The sequence below is a fragment of the Ischnura elegans genome, chromosome 7, assembly GCF_921293095.1.
Source record: "Ischnura elegans chromosome 7, ioIscEleg1.1, whole genome shotgun sequence".
In the NCBI taxonomy this organism is placed as follows: Eukaryota; Metazoa; Arthropoda; class Insecta; order Odonata; family Coenagrionidae; genus Ischnura; species Ischnura elegans.
This window is the reverse complement of record NC_060252.1, coordinates 32,976,582-32,990,470: the sequence shown is the minus strand read 5'-3', so window position 1 is coordinate 32,990,470 and position 13,889 is coordinate 32,976,582. Positions and strand designations below refer to the sequence as shown.

General features: G+C 37.8%; 1 long non-coding RNA gene across 1 annotated transcript; it reads right to left on the bottom strand.

Moving 5' to 3' along the window:
- Nucleotides 1-6,263: 6,263 nt before the first annotated feature.
- LOC124161828 lies at nucleotides 6,264-12,795 on the bottom strand. The gene is made up of 3 exons (XR_006865412.1): nucleotides 12,687-12,795; nucleotides 12,311-12,469; nucleotides 6,264-6,442 (listed from the first exon to the last, which is right to left on the bottom strand). It is a non-coding gene; the product is annotated as an uncharacterized LOC124161828 (long non-coding RNA).
- Between the last annotated feature and the right edge of the window lie 1,094 nt (nucleotides 12,796-13,889).

Genomic DNA, 13,889 nt, shown 5'->3' with positions numbered 1-13,889 from the left:
GGGGGGCCAAAACCAGAGAGGAAATGTTTTTTTTTTTAAACAAGGGTACTATGTAATGGGTTTTAAACTAATTTTAACACTTTTCATAGTCGAAAAAAACTTCATTTGTTAAAGAAAAATTGTGTAAATCCATGATATTTCAATATTTTGTTTTTTTATGAAGGAAAATAATGTTTTTTTTTTAATATTCTGGGGGGAGGGGAGGGTCCGGACCCCTCGCATCCCCCCTGGCTACATCACTGGGTCACGGATTCATTCTCTTTCACATTCCTAAATACTTGTCCTGTGTCACTCATTCGTGGCACTCACACACTATTGACGGTTCGGGTCCACTTATAGAGGGATTAGATTTTTGGGCGTACATTGAAGGACGTAACCTCCTAAACATTCATGGGTTTGAACACCTAAGACTCCTTCCCCTGCTCGCTACAGCCTAGACGGATACTTGAATTCCTCTGTTTCGAGACTCGATTAGGGAAGAGGGAGACTCAGTGAGATAGTGGGTTCAGAATGAGACAAAATTTATTTAATTGTTTTTGAAATACGCGCTGAAGAAGTAATTCTGACTACCGAAAGGTGTCCTTAGTACCTAAATCTTCGTAGATTTATGCATTCCTGCTTCCATTGGAATCAGAATTATATTTCCATAAAGTAAGTTCTAATGATTCGGTAAAAAAAACTGTTAAGTATATTGTTTTCAGTGGTAGGAATTCGCCAATAATCTTTTATTTGTAACCAAAAATTCGTAAATATTTCCCATACATATATTTCCGATTAGCATTCTTAGCTATGGTATTTGGAGGAAGCGAACGACAGCCTACTCTTAACTAAAGGCGCCAAGGGGACCAATATTTACGTCCCATCGGACGGACAGAGTGTTGCGCTTGAAATGTCCTCTACACATCGTTCAAGCAGGGATCCATCAGTCTCTGAAAATTCTGTGCCACAGCCGAGATAAGAACCCGGACCATCTGGATAGGAAGCCAGCACTCTAGCTATACTAACCCAATTACTGCATTCTTAGGTGTTGGTATATTAAAATAAATAAAAAATTATTATTAGTTGTTGGTATAATATGAAATTTTCGAGTATTTGGGGCACACGTCTACAAACACAATACGCGTGCCTGGATGTATGCCACCGCTACTACGGCTACTTCGTAGGGGTACTAATCAAGCATACTTAGGTACTCGAGTACCTGCCAGGGAACTCCAATACCATCTCAGTACTCCAAAGCCTGAGCACAAGTTCTATTAGCGCAACCTATTTCAACATCGTCAGAGTGGGTCATTCTCGGACGCATAATATAAGCGGCCTTTTGTGTCCCACCCTTCCATTGTTAGAACGGTCTCGACATTCCAATAGCCAAACGCTTCTGGTGTCCCACGGAATTTACTCGAGAACACACCACGCACGGCTTCGACTCCTAAGGCGGAAAAAAATCCGAAGAATTCGACTGGGTGTGGGTTATTCATTCAGTCATTCGGCGGAGGAAATATAGGTGAGCATTTCATGCTGACAGCTAGCTTGGGGAACTCATCATTCTGAGCACATAAAGTCACGCCTTTTATCTTGACCCTTAAATCTCAAAAATTAGTTCCCGTAGGAGAACTAAAAACCTTGACTCTTGGGTTGAATGGCCAAGGCAAGTAACGATTACGAACTGTGGTGAATTCTAATTTTTCCAGCATGGCGATATTGAATATGGACATTATAATTTTTTTTAAATACAATTTTCTACTATTTTAAAATGAATTTATCCGTATTGCACTTTCAAATATATTTATTTCCGAACAGCAAAGCGTCATATTAATGCAAAATTGATTATTTACTTGATGACGGTATGTGAAACGCCGCGCCGTAACAATGTCATTGAAAATTTTTAATTATGCCATCTATCTTTCAGTCTCAAATCATAATATGTACCGCATAAATATAGCTTAAAAGATATGAGGAAAATTCAAAATCCATGATGCTCATCATTAGATACAAATAAAATCAAAGAACTCACGACAGCATGAATTACCGAGTATTTCCCATCGATGCAATACAAAAAATTGCTTGGAAGTTGGGCCAGCAATTGAATCACAGACCTACTGGAATCTGCAAAATATCTTGCAATGACAAAAATAGGTTTAGTTAAGAAATTAACATTTTAGCGCTCCCCTATACCTACATTAGCTACATTATAAACTCTATCGTAGTTACCTCTTCGAAGACTGGACAGATTATATTAGAATAAAATTGAAGTGCACGACCATCCACTGCCTTTTTGAACTTCAGTTTTCCCTATGATATAATTTTCTTGTCTCATTTTGAGAGAGACACCAATTCGATATGCTTTATTTTCATAATTTTTAAAAGACTTCTGGGACATTGTTATTATTAAAGCATTCTACCGATAATGGTGGGTTTACATGGACTATTTAAGAATTATTCTGACAGTATCCCTTCTGTTCATGAACTTCCCTCTTAATTTCACAATAAGGCCTACTTCCTTCCACTCTATTTAAAAATCCAACTATCTTTCTTCCTCTCCCTCACATAACATACCTTAGAACAGTGCTTTCAAAATTTCCACCCCGCTAAGTACTCGCACCATCCATACCTACAGACTCCTATGATTCTCATCTAGAAGCTGCCTCTCCTCACCCACCATGTCCAGCACTTCGTCGTTCCTCCTCCTCTCCGCACACTTCACCTTCTCCATTCTTCTCCAGACCCGCATCTCGAATGCATCCAGTCTCCTTTCGCCCTCCTTCCCAAGTGTCCATATTTACCCGCCGCCTCCGAGGCCGGTTTCGTTAATACTTAAGAAGATATCTGCGTTAACGAAACGCTTCGTGCTCAAACAAATTCAAAGGGAAGATTGAAATGTTTCATTTATCTAACTCAATAAAATGTGTACTATATTATCGTGACAAAAGATCAGCCCCTCCCAATTTCGTCGTCGTGCAGGAATTTCAGAAGGGACCAAGGCGTAGCGATGAATCGCTCCGCACGCTCGACTTTCTGTGTCACTGCCCAGAGAAAAAAAGGTTAAAAGCCTTTCATGGGGGATTCTCACGTGATTTTGATAAGATCAAAATGCATTACGGGTAAGTAGCGCGAAGACTTGGAAATTTACAACCCTTTATAACGCAACATCTCCAGAATTATTTCCAGTGGCGTAACTAGGAATATGCTATGGGGGGTGATGAGATGGCCTGGGAAAATTTTTGAAAAATGACATACCTTCATATATATTTTACATCATTTTGGCACTAAAAATTTAAATTTAAGCATATGCAGTTATTATATTTCAAAACTAGGCAATATTTTTTTTCTCTGGAGGAATCTTTCCCCTCATCTCCCCCCATAGTTACGCCACCGATTATTTCGTCAAAACAGAAGTTTTTTTTAGCGATGACAAGCAGGCGAACCTGAGTTTAAATTCACCAATGGAATAACCACGAATATTGCAATAGAGGATCCTCAAGTCGGTCTCTAATTTTGTTGTCACCCACCGCGCCTTTAAATGGGTTTACAAAAGTCTCCACAAGTGTCGCTGACGAACAAATTGACCCGAGTTTCACGGATAAATAAGGTATAATTAGGGATGCTAACCAAATTTTAGACACATGATGATGTATCAAATTCATTACTTTTCAATGCTATTCGTTGCGATTACAAACATTATAATGCAAATAATTGAAAAAAAAGTGGATCGCATTGCACTCATCAGCGCGCCGCGGACATTTTTGAAAACCGATTAAAATGCGAGCGAAAAGGCAACAGATATCAGCCTTCGATGGGATAGAATTCATGTACCCAGCTGGGGTGGGGGAAGCTGCCCCTCCCCTAGAAGAAGGAAAATCATGACTGGATTGAAACGAAAGTTTTGAACAAATTTTCTTTAAACCCACGAAAAATGATATTAGCATAAGACATGTAGCTAAAATAATTTTTGTCAAGCAAGTAATTTTAAAAACTTATAAAACGCCGTTATAATTTTCGTAAAATGTTGGTTTCATTTACCTTTTCTGTGCTAAAAAGTTACAACTTTAACGACCATGGCTTGCCCTCCCCCCTAGTGGACGATCCTGGGTACGCCCTTGATGAAATTGCCCCCCCCCCTCAATACAGTCCCCTTGAGAAGAATCCTGCAGCATCAAACTTATTCGACTTAACGGCATTCGAACTTACTAACTAAGTTACCAATCAATTTTCAATTGACCCAATGGTTTCGAAGTAAGCAGAGGTTTGCGTTGTTTACAACAACTCCGTTAATTTTAGTGGTATAAACAATTTGTTTTTAGCAAACTGCTAATAATAGATGTGGATTCTTTGCATAAATATTGCAAGTTGCAGGAACAAAACTACGGGAATGCCAAGCGCTCAAATTTGGGCAACTTGATTTTACGCGTAAAAAACGGGTACTTTTTTGAGAAAAAATTAAGGACAGGAAATACTATTGCACCGAAGATTTTATGAAGTACATGATAAAACGTGGAAATTAATTCTCTTTCGTATGCTTTTTGTTGTATTGAAATTGAATGCTTTGTTTAGACGCTAGAGCTCCTCAAACTCGGGTATCTGTCTTTTTTTTATAGACTGTAGACCTCCCGATTTCACATCGCCCGTGCTGCAATGTGATAGCTTAACAATACTGAGAGCCAGGAACGGTCTGGCCATGTCGGCTGGTCGGCAACTGCCGAGGGCCCCGAGCTTAGGGGTTACCCACAGCATTCGCGTCTATCGTGAAGCGTATGTGGAAGCTGCAGGTGCAATAAAAAAAGACTAAAATCACAAAAACCATTTTGTTGCAATTATAAAATTCTTAGTTTTCACTAGTCGCTTCATTTACAGTATACTCAGCGTAAAAATATTATATAGGGGAACCCTGGGCGGAATGGGGTAAGCGATTTTTAACTGAGAAAAAAAAAGCTGCAATAACTATAACTAGTCCAGATTGGTATTGCTTACCGTACAAGCAACACCAATCTGGACTAGATATAGTCATTTCCGGTTACGCAGCACCTTTTTTCGCAAACAATTAAACAGGCACTTTTTCACTCAATTTATTTAAGACGACCGGTTTCGTCGCAGAGACGATATCTCCAGGTACAGAAATTGTTATTTTTGTAGTTATTTTGTTGTTTATTTTTTTAGTACCATACCTTTTTAACTGTTTACAACGGATTTTCAAATATTTAAACCTGAAACAATCGAGTTTACCTTTTTTCGCACGTTAAAAAATCGCTTACCCCGTTCCGCCCCGCACAAACGTAGCGCACGGGGTTATCCTATTATAAAAAATAAATAAAAATGAAGGAGTCGGAAGATAAATGGGAACCTGATGCTTTTTTGAAAGGATTATTCGAAAATGTTACTTTCGAGGTTTTTATAGGTTTCAAAGCAGTTTCACGGAACAAATACACTAAATAGATAAGATAACGATAATTAATAATTTGTTTTACATTGTAAGCTGTGAAATTCTCACTTTTCACTGTATTTTTTCTAGCGAAAATGCTAATTTTTATTAACTTTACCAAGTTTTTAGCTTCCAGAATAGCGTCAAAATCCATTTCCGGACATGCAATTTCCTGAAATTTTACGCGGGAGGTCCCCGAAGGCTTCCGGTGAGGGGGACCCCATTATGAGCCCCTACCGAGGGCCCCTAATCACCCCAATCCACCCCTGATCATAGCATTAACTGTTTGTTCGGTAAAATCCTCCCAAAAATTCGTTGTGGACGATGAAGGATTATAGATGCAATTGATTGCAAAACTGAAATGAAATTGAGCTACTCGGGTCCAATCCAATGATTTTTTTTCCGCAAATTTCACATTCAGTGCTTATAATGTATTAGCTACGCACACAGTCACTGTACATTTCATGCGCACTAAATATCAGCTACGTATTTCCTTTTAAGGTTGAAAGATAGCAGCAATTTTTCAAAGTTTTCAATGACAATTTGTTTCCCAGGTCGCGGTTTTTACTTTATCCTTTGCTTTGCATGGAAGGCTGGCGGTCTTCATGACACAATTAGATCTCGTCACTTTTTATTTGTATAATAATACAATATTTTGAGAGCACGCGAGCGATCTCTTCGCTTGTTCCTGCAACAAATGGCAGGAAGGCGAATACCGTAGGCTTCTTAGCATCTTCAGATTAAGGGTCTCTATCCTATTCTGGGCCTAGTCAATTTTAATTTTTTTCCTTTGAGGGTGCCGTGCAGGTTATATCCGTTGTCTTCTACTGTTGCGTAGGTATAGTTTCTCTTTCTCCAAGTAGGAGGCGTCCGATATGGTTATGGATCGTCTGAGAAGGGTTCCAATCACCGATGTCCTCTGTTGGCCGGGATGATGTGACGACGCGTGACGTTGGCGATCTGCATGGGTCATTTTCCGGATCACAGACAGCCCCAGGGTGCCGTCATCCTTCCTATCATCTAGGACGTCTAAAAAAAGGGTAAATGCTTGTTCTCTTCTATTTCCATCGTGAACTTGATTTAGTTTAATACATTCAACCGATTCAGGCGTGATGTAATGGAAGTTCTACCAATTGAAATAAAGGATAGTTGCATATTTCCACAATTATTTTAATGCTACAAGTCTTGTACCAGGTGATGGCTTTGTGAGCCGTAACGCGTCGTACGCATTAAAATAACTGTAAAGAAGGGCAACCACCTTTTATTTCAATTTAGTGAGTTGTTATGACCGTTGAGGTGCCTCAAAAATCAGCAATCAATCCAGCTGCTATGTCGGCGAAACTGTTTTCAACCAACATGAGCGGTATATCTCCGCAGAAACTTCACCCAATTTCGGATACAAATGGGTGTAAGGGGGACGTACGCCCCCCCCCCCCCATTACGGGGCCACCAGCCCTGCATTATATAGCAGAACCACAATTGTAATTTTTTTATATCATAATACGGTATTATCTTGTCGACCTGCAGCTAGGAATTAAGGTTAAGGGGGGTTTTAAGCACAACTAATACTAGGGGGTCTTGGGGATATGTAATACCCACTAGGGTAAGCGGTAGGTGCAGGGGCACTCCTCCACAAATATTTTAAGATAAATGGTTCAAAATGGTGAATTTCACCGCTTTCTGGGGGGTTATTTTTTTAATTTTATTTTTAAATTTATTTAATTTTATTAATCCTTACACTGCTCTAATAGTAGTATTTATCCAATTAAGTAAACTGGAATAAATTTAAAAATTTCTCTGAGCTCTGGGGGGATTTATCCCCTAAAACCCCCTTCGCTGCGCCACTGTTGTCTTGTATATATCCATCATTAGTTTAGGTAAATCTTTCTTGAACTTTCATAGAATTGATTATTTTTTTATTACAAATAATGTAAAGATGCCATTGTATTACAATAAATGTAAAGGTAGGTAGCTCAAGATATCTTTTGCCCCCCCTTGAGTTTTTTCTGTACCTGCCACTGTCTTCACCACACCGCAAAAGTCTTAGTGACAACAGGAATGAATTATAGCTGTCACATCAATATTAAAAATACACCGCACTAGAGCAAGGTGAACGATTAGTCTGACTGCCGGACTTAAGGGCGGGTAGAATGAGTGCAGACTGTCCCTTCGATATAAATCGAAGATGACAATTAATTTTAATACAATCCATAAGAGCTTAATATTATACTTAATTAAATTTATGGTTTTCCGATGAAACAAATTACTGGTAGAGCCAACCCGTATACCATCCCAAAATCCCCCCCCCCCTCACCTCACCCTCCTCAACAAATTTCTGTTTATGTACCGGCAGCAGGGGCAAATCCAGGACTTTTTCTGGGGGGGGGGGGGCACGAGGGTCTGACAGGCAAAGGACCTTCTCATACTTGAGATTGAAAACAAGATAAAAAAATGACTTAATGAAATATTTTCTTTATTTTAATATTAAAGTTATTAAATTAAATTAAATGATTGAGGCTCCGTAAGACACAACACAAAACAAACCTAATGATAACAGTACAAAATATTTTGTCTATTTTTTAAGCCTCTGAGGGGGGCCAAGTGCCCCTGTGTCCCTAAATACGCCTACGACTGGCAGCTTTGTTTTCTTCCAATGTGGTGTGTTCCCTTAAAATAAAGATATTTACGCATGGAGGGGGTGACTAAAAGGTTAGGTCATGATGGAAAGATGGAGAAAAACAGTTGATCTATATCAGCTAGCTTTTAACAAATGTCAGCATAGGGACCATAGGCATAGTGTCCGATCCAAAAGATGGTATGCATTACAGCAAGTGTCTTCCTGCATCACTCAAGCAGGGATCAGGCAACCTCTGAGTGCCATCATCAGCATTTGAACCTGATTTTGCAGAGTGGAAAGCCTGGAAGGCACAGTAGCCACCTGATCCTCACAAAATATCTGGGAGTTACGAAAACTATGCAAGCTATCATAGGGTACACATATAAAAATATCAATATGAGGTTGAGTCCTTAAAAAGCTTAGATATACCAAGCATGTTTTCAGAAGATCCTCGGGCAAAAAAATGAAAGATATGGGATCTGATACAGACATATTTCATTCACCAAGTAAATAAAGTATACAGGAAAGAGGGGCAATTTACCAAAAATATCTGCGAGCAAACAGCATTACATGGTTTTTACATAAATGAGGTTGAAAGCCATAAGAGTCTCAATAGCAGTGGTGCCGACTCCATGGAGTCTGAGGGGGCCCGAGCCCCCTAAAAATTCGTTATGGGTGTGAGGAAAAAATGTGCCAGGCTTGTTGATTTTCCCCAGAGTGTCCAGATATCGAGATTCCAGTTATCAGGGCTCTAATATTGATCACATGACTCATCTGAAATATGTACTTAAAAAACTTAAAACTCACCACTTACATAATTTAGCCGGGGCAAGATCCCCGGTTTGGGCCCCCCAATATTTTTTGTAAGTCGGCATCTCTACTTAATTGGCAATGTGCTATATCTGTCAGAACAATATGGATAACACCTTCTCAGAACCACACTAAAATTCCAGGGTTAACAGAAATGAATCATGGGATATGTGTCACTGAATGGATAACAATTTGTTTCCCCCAAAGAATAGAGAACTTTAACAAATATTATGTTGAAATGAAGAAGATAAATCTCACAACGCAAACCTTTGGTTTTTAATATTCTGGTACAGAATTATGGCTAGCATCCATGCAACCCCATCACCTGCGTACCAAGGGGCTTGTAGATTATTATGTAGATTTATATGTATACATATAAGTGAACCTATAGGACTCACTCCACCTCCTACCATCCTTTATCCAAGACACCACAGTAAAATAGTCTCACGTAAGTCTCAAGAAAATATATCACTAATGGTGGACTGATAATAGAAAAATTAGTAGGTATATCATTGCAAGGGCAGATCCAGGATTTTTTTCAGGGGGGAGGAGCACAAGGGTCTTAAGGTTTTCTCATATTTGAGTTTATACATTATAAAATACAATTACTGTAGAAAATATTCCCTTTATTTTGATATGAAAGTTATTAATATTAAATTAGATGATTGAGGCTCAGTAATATGCAAAACAAAACGAATGTAATGTTAATCGAATTATCTTATCAATTTTTTTAAGCATTTGTGGGGGGCACATGCCCCAAACTCCCCCTAAATCTGCCTATATGTCACTGTATTTGTAAAATTAATATTTTATATTCTTCCTTGATGCATATGGTTGCTTGTGCAAATACATTTTTGCAGAGGCACTGGAGATTAAAATCCTGGAGATGATGATTTAGCCATCAATAGGTATCCATATGTAAAAGTTATTTTTGGCTTTCCTTGCATCAATTATATAATTGGTAAATGTTTTTTCTCCTCTGTTGGACACCTCATCAGGGCTAATTATCTCAACTTTGTTGCTTTGTTCTTTTCCCACTTTTACGACTTTAGCTTTTCCACAGATACCTACATAATTTGAGCCTTTTAGGCAACCTATGTTTTGCAGCCTGATGAAAACAAATGGGACTAGAGAGGAGCAGAGGACAGTTTTTAAAACCCTTATGGATTACCTGTGAGTAAATTGGGTGGGAGTGATGCTGATCTATCAAGTACATATTAACAATTGCAGTAGCATCAGGAGTATACTCGTATTTGATATGCAATAAGTTATGGACGAGTCTCGAGTTAACTCTAGCTTTCTACACTCTGCCTTTATATGTCACCTGAAATGATACATCGTAACCACTTTGTCATTCATAATGTAAGCATGGATTACATCAATAGATATAATTAGTTCATCAGTAGACATAGTTAACTTGATAACCTTTGTGTTTTTGTTAGTTAATAAGTTATTGAGTGATTAAATTAATTATTGTTGACTACAAAAACCAAGCTCGTGGGTAAATATACCCAACCACTGGGGTAAATTCGAAAAAAAAATATTGGGTCTTTAAAGTGCTAAGGAAACATACACAAACAACCTGTTGACAAAAAAATTGAAAGGTGTGTAAAGATCATCAATTATGCAATAAGCATGAGGGCCCCTGAGAGTACAGCGTGCCATATTATTGAGGAGTACTTTATTTCAAGGAAACAGGAAGGAATATTGTTGAAACCTGATGTAAACTGTTTGAACAGTGTATTTGATTGAAATTACCATATAAGACAGGTATGTCAGGTGAATACAGCAATACAATTATTATCATCATTATTTCTATGAGCAAGAATCTGAACAAAGATCTGTAAAAAAAAGCAAGAATATGTATTTTCCAGAGCAGAGCATTATAACTATCAAAGGAGGTATCCATATGTAAAAGTTATTTTTGGGTTTCCTTGCATCAATTATATAATTGGTAAATGTTTTTTCTCCTCTGTTGGACACCTCATCAGGGCTAATTATCTCAACTTTGTTGCACTTCAATGAACATTTGATCATGGAAAGGGTTGAGGGAACTTGGAATATTTTGGATGGTGTTATCTCGTCCAGGAATTACTGAAAACCACACAACACAGATCTTTTGCCTACAGTCTCTGTTAAAATTCTTTTTGTGGTTCTTTACCAACAAAAATTCATGTATCTCATAAATATCTCTAAAAACTCATGTTTTGCAATACTTATCTCTTAACCAAATATTGAAAAATCATGAATTTACAAAAGAGTTCTTAGAAAAATGAAGTTTTTTGGGTTATGAAAAGTACTAGTCCTGAAAATGGTACAGTGTAACCGAAACTAATCGGCAATAAAGTGTGTGTTTTGTAGAAAAGCAAAGTGATTTCCTTCCAACCATATAATGGAATTCTACAAAGTAAAGGCCTCAACAAATTCAGTGCATACTAAAATTAGTTTTAAACCCTCTTCTTAGTACCCTGTTTCTCAAAAATTTTTCCCCCTGGCTTTGCACCCCCCCCCCCCCCCAACAAAATTCTTGGCTATGCTACTGTTTGTGTCCTTGGAAAAGCATATTTCTGAACACCTGATTTTTCTGCAAAAGCAAGTCAGATGGCATTGCTCTGTTCAAATTGTTGTGAGCTCAAAAATGTTGGCCAGTTTTATTATTGATGAGAGGAAACGTTAAAATGACCAATTTTAAAGGGTAATTTGCTGAACTGTATTAATGGTGATTAGCCAATGATGTGGCAAACATTATGCTCTATGGTGCAAATGACCTTAGTTGTCGAGGCACCCTAAACACAAATACTACTACATTATGCTCTAACAGAAAAAATAAATAAGGATGCTGAATATATCCTCAGCCACATATATGAATATATTCCAAATGATCAAAGTAAAATCAAACATTAACACTTCAACAAGAACACAATTACATTAAATAAGTAACTAATTAAATTTTAAACGGTTGCTAGCATTAGTCACACATATTACTTCTGAGACACCTCTTCATAAACTGGCAAGATACTATTGACACATTTCATCTGAGTCTGATTGAACCCTTTGAATTAAGCTCCTCCTCAGCCTGTGCAAATAATGCTGAGAGCTCCACAAAAATATAATTTAAAAGCTTTTGTATCAATGGTAGTCAACTGTACAATGATCAAAGGCAGATTTAAGGCTTCAAAGGGGTCATGAATCCCCCCTGGTTTCATCAAAAAAAATTTTTTTTTTAATCTTTAAATGCTTAAAATTCTATGATTTCAATTGCTGCTAAGGATAAAAATGAAATTTTAGGCTCCAAAATTCATGAAAAATGGGTATAGAATAGACTAAAAGGAATTTTTTTCTCTCCCAGTTTATGACCCCCCCAAATCTGATAATGAATCTGCCCCTGACAATAATTGAATACATGTAATTGCCAATTTCGGTTACATACTTGACAAGTGTACAGTCATGCTGGGTTAGATAGGACCTACCATTTCTTGTATAACTTTGAATCCCTTTTGGATAGGTACAACCTATCCAAGCAAGATTGGAGCCCATGACCTATGGTGTAGCAGGCGAGGACTGGACTCCACTTCCATCAAGGCTGGCTGGGCCCAAAATAGATGAAGAGGGATAGGCCTCACACCAAACTAAAGAAGCGAGATATAAATAGATGATGCAAACAGGTCAAATTAATTACATATGTAGTCAAATTTCCATGTGAGCCTTCTTTAACAGATAGATTATCTGCAATAATAGTGATAATAATTTCCATCCCATCCGGTAAATTTGGGTTGCAGTCACATCTCCACTTTGCTAGATTATTAATGCTAATTTCACAAACTGTTATGATAATACATCAATTACTTTTGTCTCTTACACTTTCCTCTGAGTAGGCATACGTTGATTGATGTCCTTGGGAAGAATAATTTATATTTTCTGCTCAGTCAGTTATACTCTTCTAATCCTTGTAATCAACTGTGGATAAAAATACAATTAATGAAAGTTCCATTTAAGTATCCAAAAATAATAATTGAAAATATGAAGAACTCACACAAAGAATACTTCTTTTTGGCAATTAATGACAAACCATTGCCATTTTCACTAATTTACTTAACTATCTTCTTTTTTTCAAAAGAAACTCTGCATAGTGCTTCCTCGTGGATTCTTTTCAAAAGTTGAAGAAAGGGTTTCGTTGCTAACAAGGGTTATGTTACTGATTCATTGCTGATCCTACTCCAAAATTTATCATGCAATATAGTGTGTATATATTTAGTCATTTGTGACAAGCACTAAAAGGGTTATAAAATAAGGAGAAATATTGCTTATTAGCCCCCATTTCTAGAGGAAAACTAAAATTACCAAAGAAACAACAGGATATAAGATAGGAAAAATTAACCACCAGGCATTAGTAATGATGCAGGCAGATATCAAAATGTTGGCAGGCATTCATCAATTGGCAAAATATTGACACATTTCAACTGAGTCCATTTGAAGTAAGCTCCTACTTTGCATGAGGAATTCTGAGAGCTCCACAACATTTTAAAAAAGTTTTGCATCTACGTTAGTCATGTGCAAAATAAATTAAATATGTGTACTAGTCAATTTCAAGTACACACTTGACAAGAATACAGTTGGGTGGGAACTACCATTTCTTGGATACCCTCGAATACCCCTTGGGTAGGAAAATCCCACCCAAGTAAGATTGGAGCTATGGTTAAGCAGCCAAGGCTTGACCTGGCTGTCATGCCAAGGGAGCTACTACAGTCAAAGTAGAGTTCAAAATTTTATCCATAATTCTTCCTTTTTCTTTGGATTAGGTCTTCCACCAAAGTCACCCCAAAATTACTTCTCCTTCATCCACGGGTGGATGAAATGAACATTTGCTGGAGTGAACGCAATACCATGTGAATGCAGAAAAACCTACATTGAAGAGATGGGCCACACAATAGAGACCAGAGTAAAAGAACACCGCAGACACCTACGGTTAGGACAACAAGAAAAATCGGCAGTAGCTGAGCACAGCATATGTACTTGAAAATCATATGATTCACTTGGAAGAAAGGAAGC